Below are 13,152 nucleotides of genomic sequence, written 5' to 3' on the forward strand. Positions count from 1 at the left end.
GGGAAGGAGTAAGCTTTAGCATTCACAGTCTAGTCTCTGCAAAGATACTGGGGTAGAGCTTGGTGAGGGTTCTCTCAGAAGAACCTGGCGTGTGTCTCCAGGAATTTGGAAGCATGATTTAAATCAGTGTCTGCTTTTAGCTAGAGAAGTGGTTACTGGCTGAAATAGATATGTGTGGGGAGAGGCGGCCGCAAAGTAAGGGAAACTGCAGATCCACATTAGGTGTGACAAAGATGCTGTGGGTGTTTGAGCCATCTAGAGGGTCCTGTCTGCAGGTTCTTAGCTGTAAGTAGAGGAGATGTACCCAGGGGGAGGAAGGATTTGAAGAGGTCAGCCAGTGAGTGCACTGCCCATGTTAGGGATGCTAAAGAGTCCACCCAGGTGTTCCATTATCCCAGCATGAATGTCTCTGACATTCTTTCATTCTGTGGATGAAAGCGGATGGAAAATGAATGTACAAACTTAGTCTGCTTTGAATGAAATTGGAATCGACTGGACATTTTAATACCTGAATGAATGTGTCACAGACAGAGGGGGTGTCTGTAAGGTGTGGAGAAGGGGGGAGCCTGCAGAGCTCTGAAGGTGGCAATGGGAGAGAAATCAAGTTGTCTCCTGTGTGCACTGCAATCGGGGCTAAACATTGTTGCTATTTATTTGTAGCCACCGAGTATCACAGCAAAAATACACAGCTTTGAAAATTATGAGTTAACATTTTGACCTCAGAAATTAAATGATAATTGGATCATGAAGTTTTCACTCTTTGAACTCAATGGAACAGAAAATAAAGCCTCCTGTTTCCCCTGCATCTGTATCCTCTAGTTAATCAGATTGTATGAAGTGGCACAAACACCCAGAGGAACAGAGACCCATCTGAGGGTAGGAGGAGCTGCCAGTCTTTATTTCCATCCGTTCTTCGATAAACATCTGTCTCTGCATGGTATCTTTAGTTCATGTTACTCTTTTCGAGTCTTTTAAAAAGTCTTTAGATGCAGTGCTATAGGTTGGTGATGTTAAAGTGTATATTTTTGTAGCATGGAAAAAAATAGCTTTTTGACAAAGAAAAATAAAAGGTTATACTGCCGGTGAAGGGTTTTGGACTATTTTCTTTGATGAAGAATTTACTGGTAATCTACTCCACTGCCTTTCCTCATTGACCTTTAAGCTTTCATTCTAAACATGAAATTGCAGTTAGACTGGGTGTGTGTGAGAATGTCACGTATTCAAAATCTTTCCACTTCAGCCAAAACTTCCTGTGGGCGGAAACCCTTTAATGTAGGGCTTAAATGGGGGCGAGGGAGTAGTACTCATGTTGTGTGCAGTCAGTGCTGTGGTAAACATTGAAAATCATAAAACAATGTAAGTCTTAAATTGATTCCATAAACCCTGGTACCTGCTGGTACCTGGTGCTCGCATACTCATATTGTGGAATAGAGGGTCAAATTAACTTTTACATCTCTTGTGAAGCAACGTTGGGAGAGTAACACCAAATCACTGGGAATCCTTTTGATTCAGATAATGACACTTGCAGTTTGGCCTGCCTTCAAAGCACAATAAAAATCCTGGCCGTATTAAATGGGACAATCTCAGGAGACTACAATTCTTATCCTTTCTATCTCCACCTTCTCCTCCTTGTCTGTACCCATCTTACTTCTCTGCTTAAAAATCATCACTTTTCACTGACTCCCAGATGGACTCCAAACCTCCCGCTTGGCACCAAAACTTCTAGAATCTGGCTCCAACCTACCTATCGTTGTAGGGTCCGTTCCTGTGTCAGATTGTGTTTTTCAATATGCCTGTAACAAGTTCTCACACCTCACATGTTATTTTTAATATGACCGTGGCATTCCCCCTATGAAGTAGTGGGGTCTGTATCCCCTCCCCTCGAAACTGGGTCGACCTGCATGACTAGTTTAACCAGGGGAATCTGGGAAGGTGCATATGGTAGGCTGGATAATTGCGTTCCAGAAATGGCCCTGGCCAAATCCCTGAGACCTGTGAATGTGTCACATCGCATGGCAAGGGAATTTATGTATGGAATTAAAGTTTTGAACCTTAAAATGGGTAGATTATACTGGATCATCTGGGTTGACCCATTCCAATCACATGAGCTCTTAAAAGCAGAGAACGTTCTCTGGCTACACTCAGAGGAATGTGTCAGAAGGGGAAGTCAGAGAGATTTGAAGTGTGGGAAGGATTCGTCCTGCCATCGTTGGAGGATGCCAATGGAAGGCATGAGAAGAAACGCAGGCATACCCTAGGAGCAAAGACAGGCTCCTGACAGCCAGCAAGGGACAGGGACTCAGTTCCTCAGCAAGGAACTGAATTCAGCCAACAATGTAAATTAGCCTGGATTTATCCTCAGAGTCTCCGGAAAAGAACACAGCCTGTGAACACCTTGACTTTGGGCTTTGAGACTCTAAGCAGATGACCCAGTGTAGCCACAGTATATGTGGACTTCTGACGTACAAAATTGTCAGATAATAAATAGATGTTGCTTTAGGCCACTACATTTGTAGTCATTTATTATAATAGCAATGGAAAACTAATACAGTAGATGAGGTTTAAGTCCCCATATAGGGATCAGATGCTCTAGAAGTTGTCTTATATCTACCTAATGAAATATCCCACCATTTCTCTGCCTGAACGGGTTGCTACCGAAAGATTTCTTCGCTCATCCACAAACTTCAAATCACCTGCACGCCTCATGCCTCTCTACCTGGAGCCTGCTATGACTTTTGGTTGCATGTAAAGTTTAAAATCTGTGTAGACTTTATTTGATGTAGTCAGTAATAAAAAAGGTTGAATACAGAGAGTGAGAAACAGGGAAAAAAGAGAATAAATCAAATCAGAGTTTGAATCTGAAAATCATCAAGGAAACCAGGTAAATCTGTCTTATAAATTTCCAAATGTGTAATCACATTTAATAGGTACCAACTTCCATTCTAACTCATTTCCCTTTTATTTTTGTATTGTTCCTTTTTCATTTCATTATTTTTTCTCTCCTACTTTTCCTTCCTCTAGAAAAACTCATGGAAGTGTGCTATTAGCTATCATGAGCTGACATGCCAACTCACTATGGAAAATTTTGACAATGAAAACTACCAGGTCAACCAGATTTCTCCCTTCATAGGTATTTTCTCAGTATACATTTGAAAAAATGCATGATGAATTGATAGGATTAAAATAGTTTAGTTGACACCAATCATAACAGGGAGCTTAAGAAACCCAGCTGAGTTCTTTCAAATGGTGCTGCCTTGTGTTTTCACTGCATGTAGTTGAAAGTCCCTGAGGTAAATCACCTGCCCGCACACGAAGAAAACACACACATGCCCGTGGGCCTCTGTTAATTCTCAGTTGTTAGCCCCGTTGTTATTTGAGTCTAGACAATTTATACTTGGAAATACTCTGGGATTTCTGAAGAAAGGCATTCTATAATTCTAGAGCAGAGTCACTATTTAAATGATTCTTCCAAATTGTGCTCCTATATTTCTGAATATTGCCAAGCATCAAACCAGTATCTTTCAGGTGTTAACAAAAAGTCATTTTTAGCTACCTGTCATTGTAGTTGTTCAGTTTATCCTCTTTGACAAGGTTTGGTTCTGTATTTCTTCAAAAGTGTGTAATAATCCAAGGTGAGCTAGTAAATATCTAAGGCACAATTCAATGGAGGCCGTGAAAATTAAGGTGTTCATGCTTTAGAAAGCAACTTTATTTATGTGTTGGTTTGACACTGTATCTGGAAGAAGCAGAGCGAGTATGATGAAAGTTGTTTTTTTGTTTGTTTTTTTTTTTTAACAAAAATTCAAGCCAGACAGATCAGATTGGCAACAGAGGTAAAAGTGACTCTGTGATGCCTGATAAGAAACATTTCTTGAACTTGTCACATAAAACATTCTGTTATGCTTCAGGCTGTTGAAAATAATTTCTTGCACAGGGCAGTCACCTGAGGCAATTTTGTTGTTCAGCAACAGGACAAATGCACAGCTCGGAGGTGGAAAATTTGGGTTATCGTGAAATTGTAACCATTACCCACACTGAATAAGAGTGAGTCAGTCAAGTGAGAACTATTGCAATGTGGATTAACCTACTTTCACTTTTCGACGACTATTCCTACCACTGCAAAGATCAAAGAGTATTTGTCACTGAGAAAATTTCAAACATTCTTTAAAAAGCACATTTCTTTTTTAAAAGTTGATCTGTCCTATATTTATGCCATAAGATATTCAAATTTAAGTATTCTGTTTTATTAACAAATTTGCTCAATCATCTAGAGGCGAGGCTATCAAAGAATGCCGGCTTCAAATGCTTTCATGCAGAAAAGAAGAGGAATAGCTCAAGTCACCTAGGTATTGGCATAAAGATTTCTTGTGATACCTTTGAAGCCGAGTATTTCATTGAATATTGACCTTGAGAAAAGGAATGGAATTGAAGGCATAGAGGAGGCCAGAGACACAGACAGCAACACAATATGCTGTATCTCTTGCCTCAGAGATTTTGCATTTTACCTATATGGACAAAAAAAATGTTGCCTATCATTTCAGTAAACAAAGAATGTCGCCTGCCACCAAGTCACCAAGTCACCAGCCCCTGCAGCTGCTCACAGTGGTGTTCCCTGAGGGGAATTCAGAATGGAGAAAAACAGGATACTGGCCCTAGAGAGTTAAGATGCATATGGAAGGAATAATTTCAGTGAGCCCAGACTCTTGCATCTTCCCTTACATAGAAAAACTCTAAAGTCATTAACTTGAGATGTCTAGTTTTTGTGATTAGCAATAATCTCTTGATGTTCAGCCAATTTTCTTTTCAGCAAAAACCCCTTCAAACAGTCCCTCAGAGCGATCTGAGAGGCTGCCTTCCCGGGCTGTAGTCCTCAGTAATGCCCTGAGTAAAACACACTTCTCAGATTTTAGGCTGTGCATTTTTTTTTTCTCAGCTGACACTTAGAGGGAACTAGTAATTCTGACTCTGAGACTTTTTCCAGGTTTAGATGAGTTTGAAATTAGTAACTGAGCATGGTCATAATCAGGTAGCAAGATCAGAATTAAACAGAAGCAGGAAGGCTTTGGTTGAGCTGCTACCTTTCCCCAACTCTTTCTTCTGTTTGTACCAGCTACAGAATCTACTCACATACTGGCAGAGAATTTGAGTGGTAAGAGGAGTGGAGACTCAGGTATTTGTCATCCCAACTCTCGTCTCTAGAACATTCACAGAATATGTATCAGAACCCATTAGCTGAATGATACTATAAAAATTTGGTGCTGGGATACTGTAAACCATTAATTAAATGGTCAAAAGGTAATACCAAAAGTGAATTTGAATTTCTTCGTATTATTAAATGCATATTTTTTTTGCCCAAATACTATAAAATGGTTAAGATAATGAATGAGAAAATGATACATATATTTATATGTTGTGTTGTTGTTTAATTTTTTACATAGCCCAGTTATTTAAATAAGTGTTGCTGCTTGGATTTCACAAAGACCAGACTTTACCACGCTAACAGTCAGACTTGGTCTTGAGCTGTAATATATGAAACCTGGTAGAAATATGGTAGGATTAATTAGCCTGTTTCCAGGGGAAGTGTTAGCCAAGTTCAGGAATTTCCTTTACACATGGGGCCATAGTGGGGAACTTATTTCCATCATCTCCTAGGTTCAGTGAAAAGACCAGAAAATATGGGAGACGGTGAAGGAGCTGAGAGCATTCATGGTGCCTTCTCCAGAAGAGGTGTGGGGGGACTGTTTTCCTCTTTCCTCCTGTTATTCTGTTTGCCAGGATTATTCCACTGAGCCATATATACTGAGTGTATCTCAGAGGGTACAGAAAGTGGAAAGTACACGTGGACGTTGTAGGCAACGTGGAAACCTTGCAGATTACCTAGCCTTGGAACATGCAAGCCCCCTGAGGGCCTAGGGTAACTCTGGGCAGAGAGAAAACTGGGATCCAGCACAGAAGCTTCTGAGAACTAGCACATGAGGTTGCCTGGTAGTCTGCAGTTATACACAGCTCACCAAAATAGTTTCTAATATAAATGCAAGTTATATTATACATCTGGATATTACTTTCTGTTAATATCCTATTAATTTTCTCCTGAGAAGTAGTATATCATCATGGTTAAGAACACAGACTCTGACTGCCTAAATTTGGATCCTTTTATACCACCGGTGAGCTATATTTGGATAAATTACTTAACTTCTCCGTTTCTTCATCTAAAAAACACGGTAACAGGAATACTGTATCATAGTGTCTTGAGGATTAAATGGCTTTTACACTTAGGATATTGCCTGGGACATAGTGAAGCACTGAACAAGTGTTCTTATTATTACTATTACATGCTTCTTTTAAGTTTGTATCTCACAGTAGGAGCTGTACCTTACTTTTCATCAACAAATAGCTTCCTGGGTCATTAGGAGGGAAAATTCAACTCACAGGTAATATTCTGTGAATCTTTCTGTGAAACTACCCAGAAGGTCATGGAGTGGTTCTCTTAGGCATTAAATTACCTATGCTACTCCAACCAACAAATTTGCTGTGCCTAATTCTTGACTTTGCCATTAGTTATGCAGAGCAATGTTATCTTGATAAATCATTCAGTGTATGTATAGAACTTAAACAGATTAAAATATGGCTTTCTGTATTTATTTTAAATGGATGTTAGTTTCCAGTTATTTTCTTTTGCCCAAGATTCTGACTTGAAGGTTTTAATGAGTTTTAGATATTTGTTTTGATTATACAAGTATTTCATGTTCATCGTAAAAATGAGAAAATTTGAATAAAAGAAGAAACTATTGCCCAGAATATAACCAAATGATGGGCACTGTTAACTCAATGTTTGTTCTTTTAAATATTCTTCCTCTGAGTCACCACCCCTCATGTGCACACAACACATTTTTCTCCCCAAACTGTATTTTATTTTACATATTACTTTATAACTTGTTTCACTACGTACTAGATCATGAACATATGTCCCTATCTTTTATTATAGTTTTATAGAATACCTTTGTAATACTCTATCTTGTGAATGTACCAAAATCTTTTAAATCTACTCCCTTATGTCAGACACTTAATCTCTTTTTAATGCTGCACATTATAAACAAAGCTGTGACAAACATCAAAAGAGAAAAAAAGGGAGACTACTTTATCAACTCCATGATGCCTGATTTCAGAGAATGGAATATAACGTAACTGAAGTATTTTCCAACTGTGGATGAATTAAATGCTCCACTTAATACATTATGTGTTAAGAACGAGGTTATCAGAGACCTTTAAGTCATTTTAGAACATCTGATGACATTGATAAAGAATGGCTAGGTTTATTAGCCATGACTTCTAGATATAAATTCTCATACAGTAAGTTCTTTTCCTTATAACAAGTCATTCTATGATAAATTTAGCACCCCCCCCGCAAAAAAAGAAACACAAATATACATCTTGTGATAAAATGGGCATTATATTACAAAATATTATCAGATATATACTTACTGGTTTTGATAAACAATCACAAAAAATAGCTTGAGTGAACTGAATAAAACATCAAAGGTATATAAAACTCTCTGAAGTGATCATTTTTCCAAGATGATATAAAAAAGTATTTCATGTACAGTCAGAATTTTTTAAGACTTTTTGAAAGTTCATTTTTATTTAGCTCAGAAAATTTTGCTCTTAATACCTTGGCAGATTTAGATACCTGCTCATTGCATATATTTATTTTAATAGAGTTTATCTCACATGCTCATGGTTCTTAGATCTGGAAGGAGCCTCTTTATTGATTTCAGAGTTTTAATCTATATTAAAGTCAACAAGAAAAGTACATTTTCAAAAGAAAAAAAAACCAGCAAAGATGTAAAAACTTGGGAGGTGTGTTAAAGGAGAACTGGAAATTAACTCTGGGATGTGGTGAGGCATCTATAAGCTCAAATCAGCATTCCTTGGCAAGTGGTGTTTATAGTCCAGCAGGTATTACTGAAAAGGAGTGCACAGTACAGGCCATGCATAATAAATTCTGCCACCTAAGCATTTGTTGGCAGTCACATCCAGCCACATCATGTCCCTAGGTAAACGTGTTCTGTTTGAACCAACTCTAATTGGAACTCAGACAGCTAACTAACGTGTAGGTACTTTTGTAATTAAGAAGCTGAAGGGTCTCCCTCATTAGAGAGCCCTGTGAAGGATACTCGGAGCTCCGCCTCCCAGCTTCCTGTTTCAAACCTGCTGCGTACGGCTGCCAACAGAACGGTAAGAGAAGTCTACTTTAAACATTTTTTTCATGAATTAAAATAGAAGCAAAGAGCTGTTATTTAGGGCCAACTTCTTTACATTTTCAGGGCTTTTACAGGACTTCAAAGCACATACTTTTTTTTTTTTTTTTTTTGGTGGTACGCGGGCTTCTCACCGTCGCGGCCTCTCGCGTTGCGCAGCACAGGCTCCGGACGCGCAGGCTCAGCGGCCATGGCTCACGGGCCCAGCCGGCTCCGCGGCATCTTCCCGGACGCGGGAACACGGGCAGGCGGACTGTCAACACCTGCGACACCAGGGAAGCCCCAAAGCACATACATTTAAAAAAATGTTTGGCTAAAACCTTCCAGGAAACACACACACACACACACACACACACACACACACACACACACTCACACTCACACTCACCCCCACCCCCTTAGGCTGGGTGGAATTCATTTTGACCCAGATATGAAAGAACAAAGCTAAGGAAGTTTACTTCTATTTATTTCTCTCTGAGAATTTTACCAACCAGCCTCCAGTGTTTTCCTGCTAACCTTTATTTCTATAGTTCTCTTATAGAAACCTTAGTTTCTATAGTTTTCTAAGCAGTTGCTCATCCTGTAGTGACAATTTCCTTCATTCCTTCTTTTGAGAAAAAGTAATGTAAGATAAGTTACACCTGGGCTTCCCTGGTGGCGCAGTGGTTGAGAGTCCGCCTGCCGATGCAAGGGGCGCGGGCTCGTGCCCGGTCCGGGAGGATCCCACGTGCAGCGGAGCGGCTGGGCCCGTGAGCCATGACCGCTGAGCCTGCGTGTCCGGAGCACCGGCGGGAGAGGCCACAGCGGTGAGAGGCCCGCGTACCGCAAAAAACAAAAACAAAAACAAAACAAAGGTAAGTCACACCTGCTTCGTTGGGTTAAGTAGATAGTTTGGAATCAGGATGCACCTGGTCCATCTCCAATGAGAACGTTTTGTCCAAGAAATTGGATACAACTGGACAGTCAGCAACTTCTACTCATGTGTGAATGCAATACTATTTTTTGCTTGACAATATCGCAATGGTTCATAACCCTAGCTGCACAGTTAAATATTGAAGGTTTTAATTTTTCCCTTTTTCTATTGATACATAATTTACATTAAAAGTCCATTTACAAGTTTGACAAATGTATACAGTTGTAAAATGTCCATCACAATTAAGATATGGAATTTTCATCACTCCAGAAGTTTTCCTCAAGCTCCTTCCTTCATCCCCAGCCACTAGAAACCATCTGTTTTCTGTTCCCGTAATTTTGATGTTTGTAGAAGGTCATATAATGTTGTTCTATAGTATATGTCTTGTGTGTCTAGCTTTTTAAATTAATGTAAGGCTTTCAAGAGTCATCCATTTTGTTGCATATATCACTAGTTCCTTTTAATTGTTGAATAGTATTCCGCTTATAGATAAATCACAATTTGTTTATTCACTGGTTGACATTTGGATTGTTTACAGTTTGGGGCATTTACAGCTTAAGCTGCTACACTGATTCACACACAGGTTATTGTGTGGACACATGTTTTCAATTTTCTTGGGTATAAACCTGAACCTGGCTTATTATAGTAAATGTACGTTTACCTTTATTAAAAAAAAAAAGCCAAACTGTTTTTCAAAGTGACGGTACCATTTTGCATTCCCTCTAGCAATGAATGAGAGTTTGTTTTTTCTACTTACTTACCAAAATTTACTATGACCAGAGTTTTTATTAGTAATTCTAGTAGTTGGGTGATAGTATCATAGTGGTTTTAAAATTGCGTTTTCCTAATGATTAAGATGAAGAGCATCTTTTATGTGCTTATTTGCCATTTTTTAATCTTCTTTGGGTTCTTTTTATTGAATTTTAAAAGTTATTTATGGGTTTTTTCTAGAAGTTTTATAGTTTTGGCTCTTTTATTTGGGTGTATAATCTATTTTGAGTTAATTTTTGTACATGGAGAGCTAAAAGTTGTGGTTCATTTTCCAATTGGCTATCCTTCATTGTTGATCTACCATTATCTTGGGCTAGTGTGGACTTGGGGTCCCAGAGGAGTGTTTCTGTGTTTCAGCTCCACCCCCAGCCTTCATCTTGCACACCTGCATCACGGAAGGGCTCTTTCTCCAGGCTCTTGCCCTCCCCCAGTGCACAACTATATTTCTTGCTATGTAGTGCAAGCCTTATGATGGCAGCATGGGTGGCTTCTCACTTCTCCGACTCCACCTTCAATCTTAGGCAGGTCCTGTACACCGGGCCTCGGGAGAAGGCTTTTCTCCGCATTCCTGCATGTTTCCCACTGCAAGCAGATCCCCTTGCTTCTCCCCATGGTGCCAATTAAATTCTATCACATGTAAGTGGGAGATCTTGGGTGCAATTACATTTCTTTCCCTTCACGTTTTGCAGCCAAGTACTGCCTTGAAAAGGGCAGAATGTTTTGCACGAATGGGATTTTTGCCACTTCCCCAGCTGCAGCTGATCTTTGCCCTGGATGAGGGGTGGAAGGGTCCTCCCCCAGAGCAAGTCAGCTTTGCCTTACGGAAAATAAAGTCAGCTCTGGGACGTGGAGACGTTTCTTGCCCCTTGTCCAATGGCAGGTGGCTTTTGCTTTGAGTTTGAAAGGGATTCAAGACATAGGAGTGTTTGTGCCCGTCTCTAGTGGCAGCCAGTCATTTCTTTATATTCAGAGTTTCTAGAGAATAGATGGGCTTCTGCGGGTATTCCTGCTCTATTCTCAATCTTTGGCAAATCTCACACACTTGTGTTACTGGAGGAGGAATACAGGTCCTCTGCCCTGCCTCCAATCTTTCTTATGCGTGCTTGGTAGAGGCCCTTGACAAATATTGCAGGAGTGGATATGGACTCCACTTGTATCTGGGGTTCCTAGAGATCCTGAACTGACAATCTAGCCCTCAGTTGATCTCTAGGAATTTATCACAACTTCAAGAGATAAAGGAAGGTTCACCTCTCTTTGCGGCTTCATGTCTCATGCCCTTTTGGCCTTCTCTCTCTGCCCTTTTCCTTCCCAGGGACTGTTTTCCCTGGTCTTTAGATGACCTATTCTCATCTCATTGCATTTCAAATGCTTCTTTGACTTCACAGTCTGCTGCTCAGATCATCAGTTTTGGTTTTATCCTGCTCAGAATATGTATACCTATTTCCCCTTTCTTATCACACAGTTTTCTTGAAAGGCTGGTACCCATCTTTAGGCAGTCAGAAAAGAGACCAGTCAGTAATCTTCTAAAAGAGCTGATTTTCAAGTTTTCAGGGACCCACAGACACACCTATTTGAGAGAACTCATGCTTATTATTATCCCATACTTAGGTTATAGCTGTTTTTGAAGAGGAGTCTGTGCAACACAGGTGTATACAGTGCTAGTCTCTATAGCTTACAGGTGCCAGTTCTATTGTCCTTCAAGTGATGTCCCACCTTATTAATCAAAAAGATAACAGATAAACATGATTCATTTCTCTCAAGGACTCGTGTGTTGTGTAACTGAATTGGGGCATTCTTTAATAGTATCCTGTCTTTTAAGAGGACTTTTTATGGTTAAGCAGATCTTGGTGGCCTTGAAGAATTATTTGGCATTGACTTCTATAAAAATGTAATGCTTTGGAATATATTTTTATTACAAAAGTGAGAAAAGGAGGAATGTTGTATATGGGAGGCATCATACTCACTATTTTGCATGTTTATTTTCAGCATTTTTCTATACCTCTTTGTATGTTGCAGTTGGCTCAAGTCTAAAAAGATAGTTTTCTACATTGAGCTACTGCAATGTTTAGATAATTTAAATGTAGTGTTAGGAATCAGAGAGGATAAACATTCTCTCCTTAAAAGGACAAACAATTGCAAAACGGTAGTTGCTAAACTTAATATTCCTAGTTCAGAAATTAAGATGCAGTTGCTGTTTGAAGGAAATTACTGAGAAACGATTCCACGATATCTAACCTATTGACTTGACTCTTCAACTGTCTAAAGGTACACGATCAGCAAGCACCTAAAGTAATTTGTTAAACTCTGTCAGCCTTTAAATTTATCTTCATTTGGCTCTGTATGCCACAATATTAAATGTAATGCTTAATTACATTAACATTTTCATTCATTCATATTTATACATTACATACTATGTTTAGGTAGATCTTGCAATAACGCAAACATAACTGAGATATAAACTCTATATTCAGTAGTTTATAATTTATTAAGTAAGAGATGCTATGAACCCAAATAATTACAAGACAAGTTAGAAAGCTGTAGGTTGTATTTTAAATCACTGAGATACAATTGTTATAGGCTTTAGAGGTATGAAAGATTAATTCCAGCTGGGAAAATGAGGGAGGACTTCATGGAAATGTGACAGTTGGATTCAGAGGATGGATGGGATTTGGATAAATGGAGGTAATGAAGAAAGGAATTCCAAACAAAGCAAAGAACAGATGCCTGGCAGCCTTTAGAAACAGTTTGGAACAAGAAAGACTTATTTTCAAATGTTAGGTCTGAAATTAATATATACCTATGTACACATTATTTACATTGTAACCTATGTAATTATTTACATTGCTGTTTTCCCCAAACTGTGCTATAAAATTGGATAAAAATGCACTGCAAAACAGAAATTTAAAAGTTTGAATTTCTTCCTATAGTTCTATTCTAAAGGCAAGTATAAAGCACATATCCTTTGGAAAAGAGAACCAGGTGATATAAAAATTCCAGAGGAGGGCAGCAAAGATAAAGACAGTAGAATTAACTCAAGTGGAAAGAACAGAGAATCCTCTTTTACAAATTCCATTATTTTCACAGTAGTAAGCATCTCTAAGGTGGATCATCTGTTAGCTTTAAATTATTAATTGGTGTGAAAAAATAAAAAAAATGAAAGCACACATAATTGGTCTCTTTCTTGGTCTGTTTCTTTTATTCCTGTGAAAG

At 39.0% G+C, this 13,152-nt stretch overlaps 1 long non-coding RNA gene across 1 annotated transcript in view; it reads left to right on the forward strand.

Moving 5' to 3' along the window:
• The window catches only part of LOC117203768 (uncharacterized), a 399,299-nt gene that overhangs the window by 57,842 nt on the left and 328,305 nt on the right, over window positions 1-13,152 (forward strand). Inside the window, exon 11 of the long non-coding RNA XR_007477754.1 lies at window positions 8,132-8,235. This is a non-coding gene — a long non-coding RNA (uncharacterized LOC117203768). The remainder of the gene's footprint in view (window positions 1-8,131; window positions 8,236-13,152) is intronic.

Source organism: Orcinus orca, chromosome 6, assembly GCF_937001465.1.
Source record: "Orcinus orca chromosome 6, mOrcOrc1.1, whole genome shotgun sequence".
NCBI lineage: Eukaryota > Metazoa > Chordata > Mammalia > Artiodactyla > Delphinidae > Orcinus > Orcinus orca.